Source organism: Aulonocara stuartgranti (genome assembly GCF_965226115.1).
Source record: "Aulonocara stuartgranti genome assembly, chromosome: 10".
NCBI lineage: Eukaryota > Metazoa > Chordata > Actinopteri > Cichliformes > Cichlidae > Aulonocara > Aulonocara stuartgranti.
In genome coordinates this window covers 23,502,339-23,515,891 of record NC_138946.1, presented here as the reverse complement: position 1 = coordinate 23,515,891, position 13,553 = coordinate 23,502,339, and positions in this window count along the sequence as shown.

The window sequence follows — 13,553 nt, the reverse complement described above, 5'->3', positions numbered from 1 at the left end:
AAAGTTTGGGGGGGAAAATGTAATTAAATCAAGTGATTGTAATGCTGTTACTTCCGTTGTGTAGTTAACCATCTATCATTTTAGATGTTTCATTAGCAGCCTGATGAAATTAGCTGTGTAGTTAGCCGACTTCTGCCATCCAAACAGATGAGGTGAATTATGCAGATCACTAGCACAGTACACAGATTACCACTTCTTATTCCAGCCAGACTTCAGGTACTTCATTCGAATCATGCAGTAACAACAAAGATTTATTACTGCTGGCTTTTTAAATTGTGCTTCTTCTGTTCTAGAAAAACAGAAACATGTGATCACAGGGTTTTGTTTTTTTCAATGACATTTGTGTTGGTTGTGTCGGTTGCAGGCAAACATTTATCATAATGGTTAGATATTAGGAAATAGCTTAAAATGTGTGCATATTTAACTTGTTGCACTGCCGTAGTGTTACCTGCGTGGGATCTCCTCATGAGCATATGACTGTACCCTGGATGATGATATGTGAGGAGCTTGAACTTGATTCGCTAACAGAAACTAATTTGGCTAGCTTAGCGCACATGTCTTGTGGCAAGATATATGCACTTAAATGTTTTAAGTCATTGGCTGTTCTGCCAAATTGCCACCAACCTGCAACTTTGTGAGCTGACTGTTTCGCGATTTTTGTGTTTTAGACAACAAAAATAAAAGAAAAAGATGTACAGATCCAGGCTTTTCCTTTACTGTGGTAGTCGCATAGAATGACGTCACTGACACTGGTTTAATATGAAAACAAACTTTGCAAAAAAAAAAAGAAGAAGAAGTGAGTCGGCGTGTCATCTTTATCGAGCACCATACATGTTTTGCCTCACATTAAAATTATTACTTTTCCTTTTCAAAAACAATTTATATTCAGAGAAGTCAAATATAGCAAATTTGTACAGCTTACACGGCGGGCAGGTGGCGCAGAACACTTGCCGGCCCCTGGCAACTTGAAGCACAGACAGGCGCTGGTTCGAGTCGAGGCTCGAACACTTACACACTCACTCACACACTCACTGACTTCAAATCCTCTCTGTGTCTTCAGTCTGCTAGGGGGATTCCTGGTCTGCGCAGGGAATCCCAATCCTTTTTTTTTCTTTTCTTTTTTGGGCTGTTGGGGCCTGTATTTACAAAGCTGGGACTATCTCCGTTGTCATGGCTACCAAGAACAACGCCAGCTTGGGGGAGAGCGGAGAGCCGATAAGCAAACACTCATTCATCCTTTCTCCTCTTTCGTTTCACAGCTGCTGCGGTGGGAAACGCTGGGACTTGTGTGGCTATGCAGTTTTTGCATTGTTGGCAACTTTTAAGGACCAGCCTTGAATTTTACACATTTGATAAGTGAAGCCTGGATATATAGTGAAGAGAGCTGGGATAATCTGGACAGAATCTGCAGGCTGCATCTCCAAATCACAAGTGGCTTTAGATCTGACTCTTACAGACAGGCATGCATGTCTCAGGGTGATTACACACTAACACATTGTGATTAATCACACACATTTGTATACATTTTATTAACAAGATAATAAAAAAAAAAACATTATACAAAATGTGTTTTTGTGACAGGCCGCTAGTAACAAAGTGCTCAAAGATTTCAAATTGGTTCTTTCCCAAGTTTTCTGTTATGTGTACACATATTCCTTGAATTAGGTGCTTTTTAATTCTCCAATAATGGTCAGTGCAAAGTGTTTACACAAACAAACAAAACAAGTCTTTACACAAACAAACAAACAAACAAAAAACATTACTCAGAAAATGGTCAGGTACAAGAACTGGATTAAAAAGGATTGGAAAAAACAGATAATGTCCAATGAAATACTTCAGCGTGTGGCTCATGACTTTTGCACAGTACTGTAAATGTTATTAATAATGAAAGATATAAAGATGTAGCTTTCCCATTTTTAAAAAATTCCCATACACATTATTCTTTTCTTCTAGTGAAGGTGCCTCCTCCTTCAGACCTTAGGATAACTAATTTCTCAGACAGTGACATCACGGTGCGCTGGGAAGCTGCAGATGATGATGATGTTTCTTACCTCATTAAGTGGATCTCCCTAAGTGGAGGCGACCTGAGGCAGGTGGGGAAGAACTATTGAGTTGTTGGAGTACATATTATGAAATAAAAAATACAATATCTCAATAAACTGTTGTCCTGTGTCTTAAGGAGTATCAGATATCACTGTCTGCACTCTATGGAGATGGAGCTCAGAGTGAAGCTGTGGCCGTACGCTATAGCACCTGTGAGTCACACATTTTAACTATATCAGCTGCTGGTGGGAGCAGGCTCTCATGGATCTTTCTGGATATTTGCAGCGGGGACATGCTGGGGTCATTTTGGAGCAGGTTAATTTGTGTGCGCCACGTGTCATAATCAGTTTTGTTGTTAGGTCTGGGAACCTTACCGGAGAAGGTACGGAGTCTAACCTGGGACTGGATGTGTTTGACATCTTGCCTTCGTACGATATGCTCTACCACGACCTTCTGAATGTCAGGTGGATTCAAATCACTTACTGAAAGGGACGCACAGGCTTAAGCAGACAAAGAAGGAAATCGGGTAAACCCTCCAGCACTCATTTCTGTGTCCATTTTGGGCTAAAAACAAAAACACCTCATAACTACCTGTGGATGCTGGCTGAGCCTCTGAAGGTTGAGTGATATGTCATTAAGCAGGTAGTCAGAGTTCTCATTGATCAGTTCCTTGAGGGAAGTGTATCCACAGGCCTTACTGATGTCCTACATGGAGCTCAGCGCCGCCTGGCTCACCAGCAGTGTCTCCTCACCAGCTTTCTCCAGCACAGGATACAGCGAGGCCATCAACAAGGCACAGAAATTGCGGCCCACTGGCTGAGCACAGCAGGCGATTCCCCCGAGTTGGATGCACAGCTGACAGATGTTGCTGTTGAGCTAATGGATCATGGATGCAGATGTTGATGATGAAGGAATCACTTGGAGAGAGCTTGTATTTGAGTTGCTGGCATCACTGTTGTATATCGAGGGGAGTCTGGATGGACCGAGCAGCTACGCAAAGAGACAAAACCTGTGTTAAAGCACTGCTTTCTAACCACTTTTACACATGCACTGCAGCTCTGAAGTTTTCAAGATATTGTCCATGCACGTGAGAACGCAAATGTCTGACACAGTTAGATCAAACATTAAACAGCCTTTAGCCTTCCTGCTCCTGAGTGAAAGCCTGTATTATATCTGACTGTGCTCATGTGGGGATAAGACAGATTAGCCTTTTCTCAAAGTGAAGAGTGGGGGCCAATTTAGGATCTTCACTCAAATTTAAAATACAAGGGAAACTGATGTATTTCCTTAAATAAACAAAAACCACACAAGCGCTTATAAAATGCTCATCCTACCCAGTCATATGCAAAGTGTTAGAATCAACGTGTGATCCACCTGCCACTAAGAGATATTATTTCTCTTTGGTAGATGGAAAAAATGGAATCAAACTCACTGTCAGTAGCTACAACAGCACATTTGTTATAATATGATGAATCAAGCATTTAGATATTAAATAGTATTGAGGGAGACAGGATCAAATACAGTGGGGCAAAAAAGTATTTAGTCAGCCACCATTTGTGCACGTTCTCCCACTTAAAAATATGAGAGAGGCCTGTCATTTTCATCATAGGTATACCTCTAACTTGTCCGAGTTTTAAAGAACTGATTTGCAAATTATGGTGGAAAAGAAGTATTTGGTCACCTCATTTTTTGCCCCACTGCGTAATATACAAAGATATTTGTGGCAACTCGATGTGCTTTGTCCACTTTTATTATCGGATTGCTCTGTTAACCAAAGGGAATACCTCAGTTTATTGTATGTTTGACTATAATTTACAAAAAGACTAAAGCATCATTTCTTATCTTTTCTACAATAACTATCAAATGAACAAATGGAGAGTGCTCGCTCAAGTCATGGATCAAGTGACTTAAAGGGCCGTTTTCAAAGAAAACTAAAAGTGTATAAGCAACCAAGGAAGTGAGTCCTACCTGGCCACTGGACAACATTCAGTGACAGTGCACTTGCTGGCATCTCCGGTGGGCAGAGCCCTGATTCAGTAGGGTGAATAAGGGATCTTGTCTCCTCCGTACTTAATGAGAGTGGTGTATCTGTCAGTCATGTCTGGCACATAAAACACCAGGTAGGTCCCATCATGGCTGTCACAGATATCTGCTTCTTGGGCTTCCCCTCTGGGTCCTTCAGGAGAAAACAAAAACTGTTACCTAAATATCAATGCTTTGAATACATTATTGTGTGGTCCACGTTCATGCACTCACAGTGATCTGCACTGCCAGCAGTCCCTCACCTGCATCTTTGGCATCAATGGTGACCTTCACTGGCAGAGAGGTGGGCGCTCCAGTGGTGTTAAGGCCGGATCCACTTGCACGCACCTTGCTGGTATCATGGGTGGGCAGCACCTTCACCTTGTAAGGGCGGACCAAAGGGGAGAGAAGACAACTGGCTGTGGAATACAGTCTCACAAATGAAAGGAGCCTTATTTACAGAACCGAGTAAACCACGCAAAGAGTTTTCCATTTTCAAAGCTGGCCAGAGTGGAACACTGTAACATGTAACACCTAGAAGGTTCAGATGGCTGCAGTACTTTGCTAATTTGGATCAAATGTTTGGGGGGAAAATGTAATTAAATCAAGTGATTGTAATGCTGTTACTTCCGTTGTGTAGTTAACCATCTATCATTTTAGATGTTTCATTAGCAGCCTGATGAAATTAGCTGTGTAGTTAGCCGACTTCTGCCATCCAAACAGATGAGGTGAATTATGCAGATCACTAGCACAGTACACAGATTACCACTTCTTATTCCAGCCAGACTTCAGGTACTTCATTCGAATCATGCAGTAACAACAAAGATTTATTACTACTGGCTTTTTAAATTGTGCTTCTTCTGTTCTAGAAAAACAGAAACATGTGATCACAGGGTTTTGTTTTTTTCAATGACATTTGTGTTGGTTGTGTCGGTTGCAGGCAAACATTTATCATAATGGTTAGATATTAGGAAATAGCTTAAAATGTGTGCATATTTAACTTGTTGCACTGCCGTAGTGTTACCTGCGTGGGATCTCCTCATGAGCATATGACTGTACCCTGGATGATGATATGTGAGGAGCTTGAACTTGATTCGCTAACAGAAACTAATTTGGCTAGCTTAGCGCACATGTCTTGTGGCAAGATATATGCACTTAAATGTTTTAAGTCATTGGCTGTTCTGCCAAATTGCCACCAACCTGCAACTTTGTGAGCTGACTGTTTCGCGATTTTTGTGTTTTAGACAACAAAAATAAAAGAAAAAGATGTACAGATCCAGGCTTTTCCTTTACTGTGGTAGTCGCATAGAATGACGTCACTGACACTGGTTTAATATGAAAACAAACTTTGCAAAAAAAAGAAAGAAGAAGAAGTGAGTCGGCGTGTCATCTTTATCGAGCACCATACATGTTTTGCCTCACATTAAAATTATTATTTTGCCTTTTCAAAAATAATTTATATTCAGAGAAGTCAAATATAGCAAATTTGTACAGCTTACACGGCGGGCAGGTGGCGCAGAACACCTGCCGGCCCCTGGCAACTTGAAGCACAGACAGGCCCTGGTTCGAGCCTCGGCTCGAACACACTCACTGAGTTCAGGTCCTATCTGTGTCTTCAGTCTGCTAGGGGGATTCCTGGGCTGCGCAGGGAATCCCAATCCTTTTTTTTTTCTTTTCTTTTTTGGGCTGTTGGGGCCTGTATTTACAAAGCTGGGACTATCTCCGTTGTCATGGCTACCAAGAACAACGCCAGCTTGGGGGAGAGCGGAGAGCCGATAAGCAAACACTCATTCATCCTTTCTCCTCTTTCGTTTCACAGCTGCTGCGGTGGGAAACGCTGGGACTTGTGTGGCTATGCAGTTTTTGCATTGTTGGCAACTTTTAAGGACCAGCCTTGAATTTTACACATTTGATAAGTGAAGCCTGGATATATAGTGAAGAGAGCTGGGATAATCTGGACAGAATCTGCAGGCTGCATCTCCAAATCACAAGTGGCTTTAGATCTGACTCTTACAGACAGGCATGCATGTCTCAGGGTGATTACACACTAACACATTGTGATTAATCACACACATTTGTATACATTTTATTAACAAGATAATAAAAAAAAACACTATACAAAATGTGTTTTTGTGACAGGCCGCTAGTAACAAAGTGCTCTCAAGGTTAAATACACATACCGGTAGACATTGAGGGCTAGCAGGAGGGACCATGCGCTTACCTGCTGCTCTCTGGCAGGTAGCTCCATGCCCTCCTGGGTTTTAAATGCACCTTAGAACACACATGCATCAACACTACAATGAGCGGGTGGAGGGAGGTTTGGAGTCTTCTCTCACCCCCATTCTCTGCGACCTGCTGGAGCGGGGGGGGGGGGGGGCTAGGAGGAGGAGTTGGCCGTCCGACTGCGGTCTGGGGTGTGGGGCCTCCCTGCTGCTGCGGAGTCGGGGCGGTCTGCCTCCCCCCACCGCAGGGAAAAGGGTAATACCACCTGGGTCTGGGTGCAGTTCCCCCTCCAGGGGCAAGGGTACCTAGACCCGGTTTGTAGGGTACGCTTGGGGAGTGTGATCGTGTGTACAGCGTCTCTTTATGTCTGTCTCCACGTTGGTTGAGTGTGGAGTAAGTGCATATGAGAGCATGAGGGTGGGAATGGATGTTTGTATATGTGTGTGCCTGTATTTCTGTGTCTATATGTCAGGTTGGGTGTCAGGCGCCACCTCTCTGGGGACATCTCAGGCCCTCCAAGGTTTGGAGGCCTATCTCCCCCTACCACCACTTCCCCTGCCAGTGGCGGACTCCCTCAGACATCGGTGCGTTGGTGGTTCTTTGTGTCCGGGGATGGGCGTCCAGGTACACACCGGCTCACTCCTTGGCGGCCGCTTATCGGGGCCTGGAGCCTGGGGCTCGCTCGGGCCACTCACGGGCGCGTCACTGCAACTCCCCCTGGCTTCTGCTCCGCGGCTGCTGAGTGAGCCCTCATCTGGGACTCTCCTCAGCTCTTTCTGGGACAGTGGCGCGGCTGCCCCTCTGTTGGTCTTCCTTGGTCTCTTGTGTTCTGGGGGCCTCTGGATGTCTGGAGTTTTGATCTCCTCCATACCTGCTTCATGCCCTGGAGGACGGGGCTGTGGCCCCCCCACACCCTCTAGCAGATCATTACATGAAGGAACCTTTTTAAAAAAAACAAGCGCATCCATGTACACATGGGTGATCACACCCACAAACTACACCCTTTTTGGCTCCTACCTCAAAGCACACTGTGTTCTGTTGATCTTATGTGCTGCACAATAATGTTTAATATTTAGTATTTACTGTCATATTCCCATATATCATTGTGATGCTGTTTATTCTATTACTCTTGTTCTCTTCTGCTTGTTTTCTTTTTTCTTTCTCAGCAGGTGATCCAGGTGATCGATATATGCATTTTTTATTTCTTTTTTTTTTCTGCTCATTCTGTTGGTTTTTGTTTTTTGCCCTTCTCCCCCGTCCCTCTTCTCAGCTGTTTCTCTTTCCCTCTTTCTTTCTCCCCTTCTTTCCCCCAGTCAAGTCTGTCCCGTATTCAGCAAGTGAAAATAAAATAAACAATAAAAGGTGAATCAAATGGACCATTACGGCAAGGCTGGGATGGTCAATTTGGTAAAGTAAATCCGTTGGGCATCTTTCTTTGCCTTTAGACAACAATTCTGATGGCAAAAGAGCCAAACGGGACAGGCAAAAAAAAAAGAAAAAAAGAAAAAAAAGAAGTGGCTTTAGATCTGACTCTTACAGACAGGCATGCATGTCTCAGGGTGATTACACACTAACACATTGTGATTAATCACACACATTTGTATACATTTTATTAACAAGATAAAAAAAAAACACTATACAAAATGTGTTTTTGTGACAGGCCGCTAGTAACAAAGTGCTTAAAGATTTCAAATTGGTTCTTTCCCAAGTTTTCTGTTATGTGTACACATATTCCTTGAATTAGGTGCTTTTTAATTCTCCAATAATGGTCAGTGCAAAGTGTTTACACAAACAAACAAACAAACAAGTGTTTACACAAACAAACAAACAAAAAACATTACTCAGAAAATGGTCAGGTACAAGAACTGGATTAAAAAGGATTGGAAAAAACAGATAATGTCCAATGAAATACTTCAGCGTGTGGCTCATGACTTTTGCACAGTACTGTAAATGTTATTAATAATGAAAGATATAAAGATGTAGCTTTCCCATTTTTAAAAAATTCCCATACACATTATTCTTTTCTTCTAGTGAAGGTGCCTCCTCCTTCAGACCTTAGGATAACTAATTTCTCAGACAGTGACATCACGGTGCGCTGGGAAGCTGCAGATGATGATGATGTTTCTTACCTCATTAAGTGGATCTCCCTAAGTGGAGGCGACCTGAGGCAGGTGGGGAAGAACTATTGAGTTGTTGGAGTACATATTATGAAATAAAAAATACAATATCTCAATAAACTGTTGTCCTGTGTCTTAAGGAGTATCAGATATCACTGTCTGCACTCTATGGAGATGGAGCTCAGAGTGAAGCTGTGGCCGTACGCTATAGCACCTGTGAGTCACACATTTTAACTATATCAGCTGCTGGTGGGAGCAGGCTCTCATGGATCTTTCTGGATATTTGCAGCGGGGACATGCTGGGGTCATTTTGGAGCAGGTTAATTTGTGTGCGCCACGTGTCATAATCAGTTTTGTTGTTAGGTCTGGGAACCTTACCGGAGAAGGTACGGAGTCTAACCTGGGACTGGATGTGTTTGACATCTTGCCTTCGTACGATATGCTCTACCACGACCTTCTGAATGTCAGGTGGATTCAAATCACTTACTGAAAGGGACGCACAGGCTTAAGCAGACAAAGAAGGAAATCGGGTAAACCCTCCAGCACTCATTTCTGTGTCCATTTTGGGCTAAAAACAAAAACACCTCATAACTACCTGTGGATGCTGGCTGAGCCTCTGAAGGTTGAGTGATATGTCATTAAGCAGGTAGTCAGAGTTCTCATTGATCAGTTCCTTGAGGGAAGTGTATCCACAGGCCTTACTGATGTCCTACATGGAGCTCAGCGCCGCCTGGCTCACCAGCAGTGTCTCCTCACCAGCTTTCTCCAGCACAGGATACAGCGAGGCCATCAACAAGGCACAGAAATTGCGGCCCACTGGCTGAGCACAGCAGGCGATTCCCCCGAGTTGGATGCACAGCTGACAGATGTTGCTGTTGAGCTAATGGATCATGGATGCAGATGTTGATGATGAAGGAATCACTTGGAGAGAGCTTGTATTTGAGTTGCTGGCATCACTGTTGTATATCGAGGGGAGTCTGGATGGACCGAGCAGCTACGCAAAGAGACAAAACCTGTGTTAAAGCACTGCTTTCTAACCACTTTTACACATGCACTGCAGCTCTGAAGTTTTCAAGATATTGTCCATGCACGTGAGAACGCAAATGTCTGACACAGTTAGATCAAACATTAAACAGCCTTTAGCCTTCCTGCTCCTGAGTGAAAGCCTGTATTATATCTGACTGTGCTCATGTGGGGATAAGACAGATTAGCCTTTTCTCAAAGTGAAGAGTGGGGGCCAATTTAGGATCTTCACTCAAATTTAAAATACAAGGGAAACTGATGTATTTCCTTAAATAAACAAAAACCACACAAGCGCTTATAAAATGCTCATCCTACCCAGTCATATGCAAAGTGTTAGAATCAACGTGTGATCCACCTGCCACTAAGAGATATTATTTCTCTTTGGTAGATGGAAAAAATGGAATCAAACTCACTGTCAGTAGCTACAACAGCACATTTGTTATAATATGATGAATCAAGCATTTAGATATTAAATAGTATTGAGGGAGACAGGATCAAATACAGTGGGGCAAAAAAGTATTTAGTCAGCCACCAATTGTGCACGTTCTCCCACTTAAAAATATGAGAGAGGCCTGTCATTTTCATCATAGGTATACCTCTAACTTGTCCGAGTTTTAAAGAACTGATTTGCAAATTATGGTGGAAAAGAAGTATTTGGTCACCTCATTTTTTGCCCCACTGCGTAATATACAAAGATATTTGTGGCAACTCGATGTGCTTTGTCCACTTTTATTATCGGATTGCTCTGTTAACCAAAGGGAATACCTCAGTTTATTGTATGTTTGACTATAATTTACAAAAAGACTAAAGCATCATTTCTTATCTTTTCTACAATAACTATGAAATGAACAAATGGAGAGTGCTCGCTCAAGTCATGGATCAAGTGACTTAAAGGGCCGTTTTCAAAGAAAACTAAAAGTGTATAAGCAACCAAGGAAGTGAGTCCTACCTGGCCACTGGACAACATTCAGTGACAGTGCACTTGCTGGCATCTCCGGTGGGCAGAGCCCTGATTCAGTAGGGTGAATAAGGGATCTTGTCTCCTCCGTACTTAATGAGAGTGGTGTATCTGTCAGTCATGTCTGGCACATAAAACACCAGGTAGGTCCCATCATGGCTGTCACAGATATCTGCTTCTTGGGCTTCCCCTCTGGGTCCTTCAGGAGAAAACAAAAACTGTTACCTAAATATCAATGCTTTGAATACATTATTGTGTGGTCCACGTTCATGCACTCACAGTGATCTGCACTGCCAGCAGTCCCTCACCTGCATCTTTGGCATCAATGGTGACCTTCACTGGCAGAGAGGTGGGCGCTCCAGTGGTGTTAAGGCCGGATCCACTTGCACGCACCTTGCTGGTATCATGGGTGGGCAGCACCTTCACCTTGTAAGGGCGGACCAAAGGGGAGAGAAGACAACTGGCTGTGGAATACAGTCTCACAAATGAAAGGAGCCTTATTTACAGAACCGAGTAAACCACGCAAAGAGTTTTCCATTTTCAAAGCTGGCCAGAGTGGAACACTGTAACATGTAACACCTAGAAGGTTCAGATGGCTGCAGTACTTTGCTAATTTGGATCAAATGTTTGGGGGGAAAATGTAATTAAATCAAGTGATTGTAATGCTGTTACTTCCGTTGTGTAGTTAACCATCTATCATTTTAGATGTTTCATTAGCAGCCTGATGAAATTAGCTGTGTAGTTAGCCGACTTCTGCCATCCAAACAGATGAGGTGAATTATGCAGATCACTAGCACAGTACACAGATTACCACTTCTTATTCCAGCCAGACTTCAGGTACTTCATTCGAATCATGCAGTAACAACAAAGATTTATTACTACTGGCTTTTTAAATTGTGCTTCTTCTGTTCTAGAAAAACAGAAACATGTGATCACAGGGTTTTGTTTTTTTCAATGACATTTGTGTTGGTTGTGTCGGTTGCAGGCAAACATTTATCATAATGGTTAGATATTAGGAAATAGCTTAAAATGTGTGCATATTTAACTTGTTGCACTGCCGTAGTGTTACCTGCGTGGGATCTCCTCATGAGCATATGACTGTACCCTGGATGATGATATGTGAGGAGCTTGAACTTGATTCGCTAACAGAAACTAATTTGGCTAGCTTAGCGCACATGTCTTGTGGCAAGATATATGCACTTAAATGTTTTAAGTCATTGGCTGTTCTGCCAAATTGCCACCAACCTGCAACTTTGTGAGCTGACTGTTTCGCGATTTTTGTGTTTTAGACAACAAAAATAAAAGAAAAAGATGTACAGATCCAGGCTTTTCCTTTACTGTGGTAGTCGCATAGAATGACGTCACTGACACTGGTTTAATATGAAAACAAACTTTGCAAAAAAAAGAAAGAAGAAGAAGTGAGTCGGCGTGTCATCTTTATCGAGCACCATACATGTTTTGCCTCACATTAAAATTATTATTTTTCCTTTTCAAAAATAATTTATATTCAGAGAAGTCAAATATAGCAAATTTGTACGGCTTACACGGCCGCCAGGTGGCGCAGAACACTTGCCGGCCCCTGGCAACTTGAAGCACAGACAGGCCCTGGTTCGAGCCTCGGCTCGAACACACTCACTGAGTTCAGGTCCTATCTGTGTCTTCAGTCTGCTAGGGGGATTCCTGGTCTGCGCAGGGAATCCCAATCCTTTTTTTTTCTTTTCTTTTTTGGGCTGTTGGGGCCTGTATTTACAAAGCTGGGACTATCTCCGTTGTCATGGCTACCAAGAACAACGCCAGCTTGGGGGAGAGCGGAGAGCCGATAAGCAAACACTCATTCATCCTTTCTCCTCTTTCGTTTCACAGCTGCTGCGGTGGGAAACGCTGGGACTTGTGTGGCTATGCAGTTTTTGCATTGTTGGCAACTTTTAAGGACCAGCCTTGAATTTTACACATTTGATAAGTGAAGCCTGGATATATAGTGAAGAGAGCTGGGATAATCTGGACAGAATCTGCAGGCTGCATCTCCAAATCACAAGTGGCTTTAGATCTGACTCTTACAGACAGGCATGCATGTCTCAGGGTGATTACACACTAACACATTGTGATTAATCACACACATTTGTATACATTTTATTAACAAGATAATTAAAAAAACACTATACAAAATGTGTTTTTGTGACAGGCCGCTAGTAACAAAGTGCTCTCAAGGTTAAATACACATACCGGTAGACATTGAGGGCTAGCAGGAGGGACCATGCGCTTACCTGCTGCTCTCTGGCAGGTAGCTCCATGCCCTCCTGGGTTTTAAATGCACCTTAGAACACACATGCATCAACACTACAATGAGCGGGTGGAGGGAGGTTTGGAGTCTTCTCTCACCCCCATTCTCTGCGACCTGCTGGAGCGGGGGGGGCTAGGAGGAGGAGTTGGCCGTCCGACTGCGGTCTGGGGTGTGGGGCCTCCCTGCTGCTGCGGAGTCGGGGCGGTCTGCCTCCCCCCACCGCAGGGAAAAGGGTAATACCACCTGGGTCTGGGTGCAGTTCCCCCTCCAGGGGCAAGGGTACCTAGACCCGGTTTGTAGGGTACGCTTGGGGAGTGTGATCGTGTGTACAGCGTCTCTTTATGTCTGTCTCCACGTTGGTTGAGTGTGGAGTAAGTGCATATGAGAGCATGAGGGTGGGAATGGATGTTTGTATATGTGTGTGCCTGTATTTCTGTGTCTATATGTCAGGTTGGGTGTCAGGCGCCACCTCTCTGGGGACATCTCAGGCCCTCCAAGGTTTGGAGGCCTATCTCCCCCTACCACCACTTCCCCTGCCAGTGGCGGACTCCCTCAGACATCGGTGCGTTGGTGGTTCTTTGTGTCCGGGGATGGGCGTCCAGGTACACACCGGCTCACTCCTTGGCGGCCGCTTATCGGGGCCTGGAGCCTGGGGCTCGCTCGGGCCACTCACGGGCGCGTCACTGCAACTCCCCCTGGCTTCTGCTCCGCGGCTGCTGAGTGAGCCCTCATCTGGGACTCTCCTCAGCTCTTTCTGGGACAGTGGCGCGGCTGCCCCTCTGTTGGTCTTCCTTGGTCTCTTGTGTTCTGGGGGCCTCTGGATGTCTGGAGTTTTGATCTCCTCCATACCTGCTTCATGCCCTGGAGGACGGGGCTGTGGCCCCCC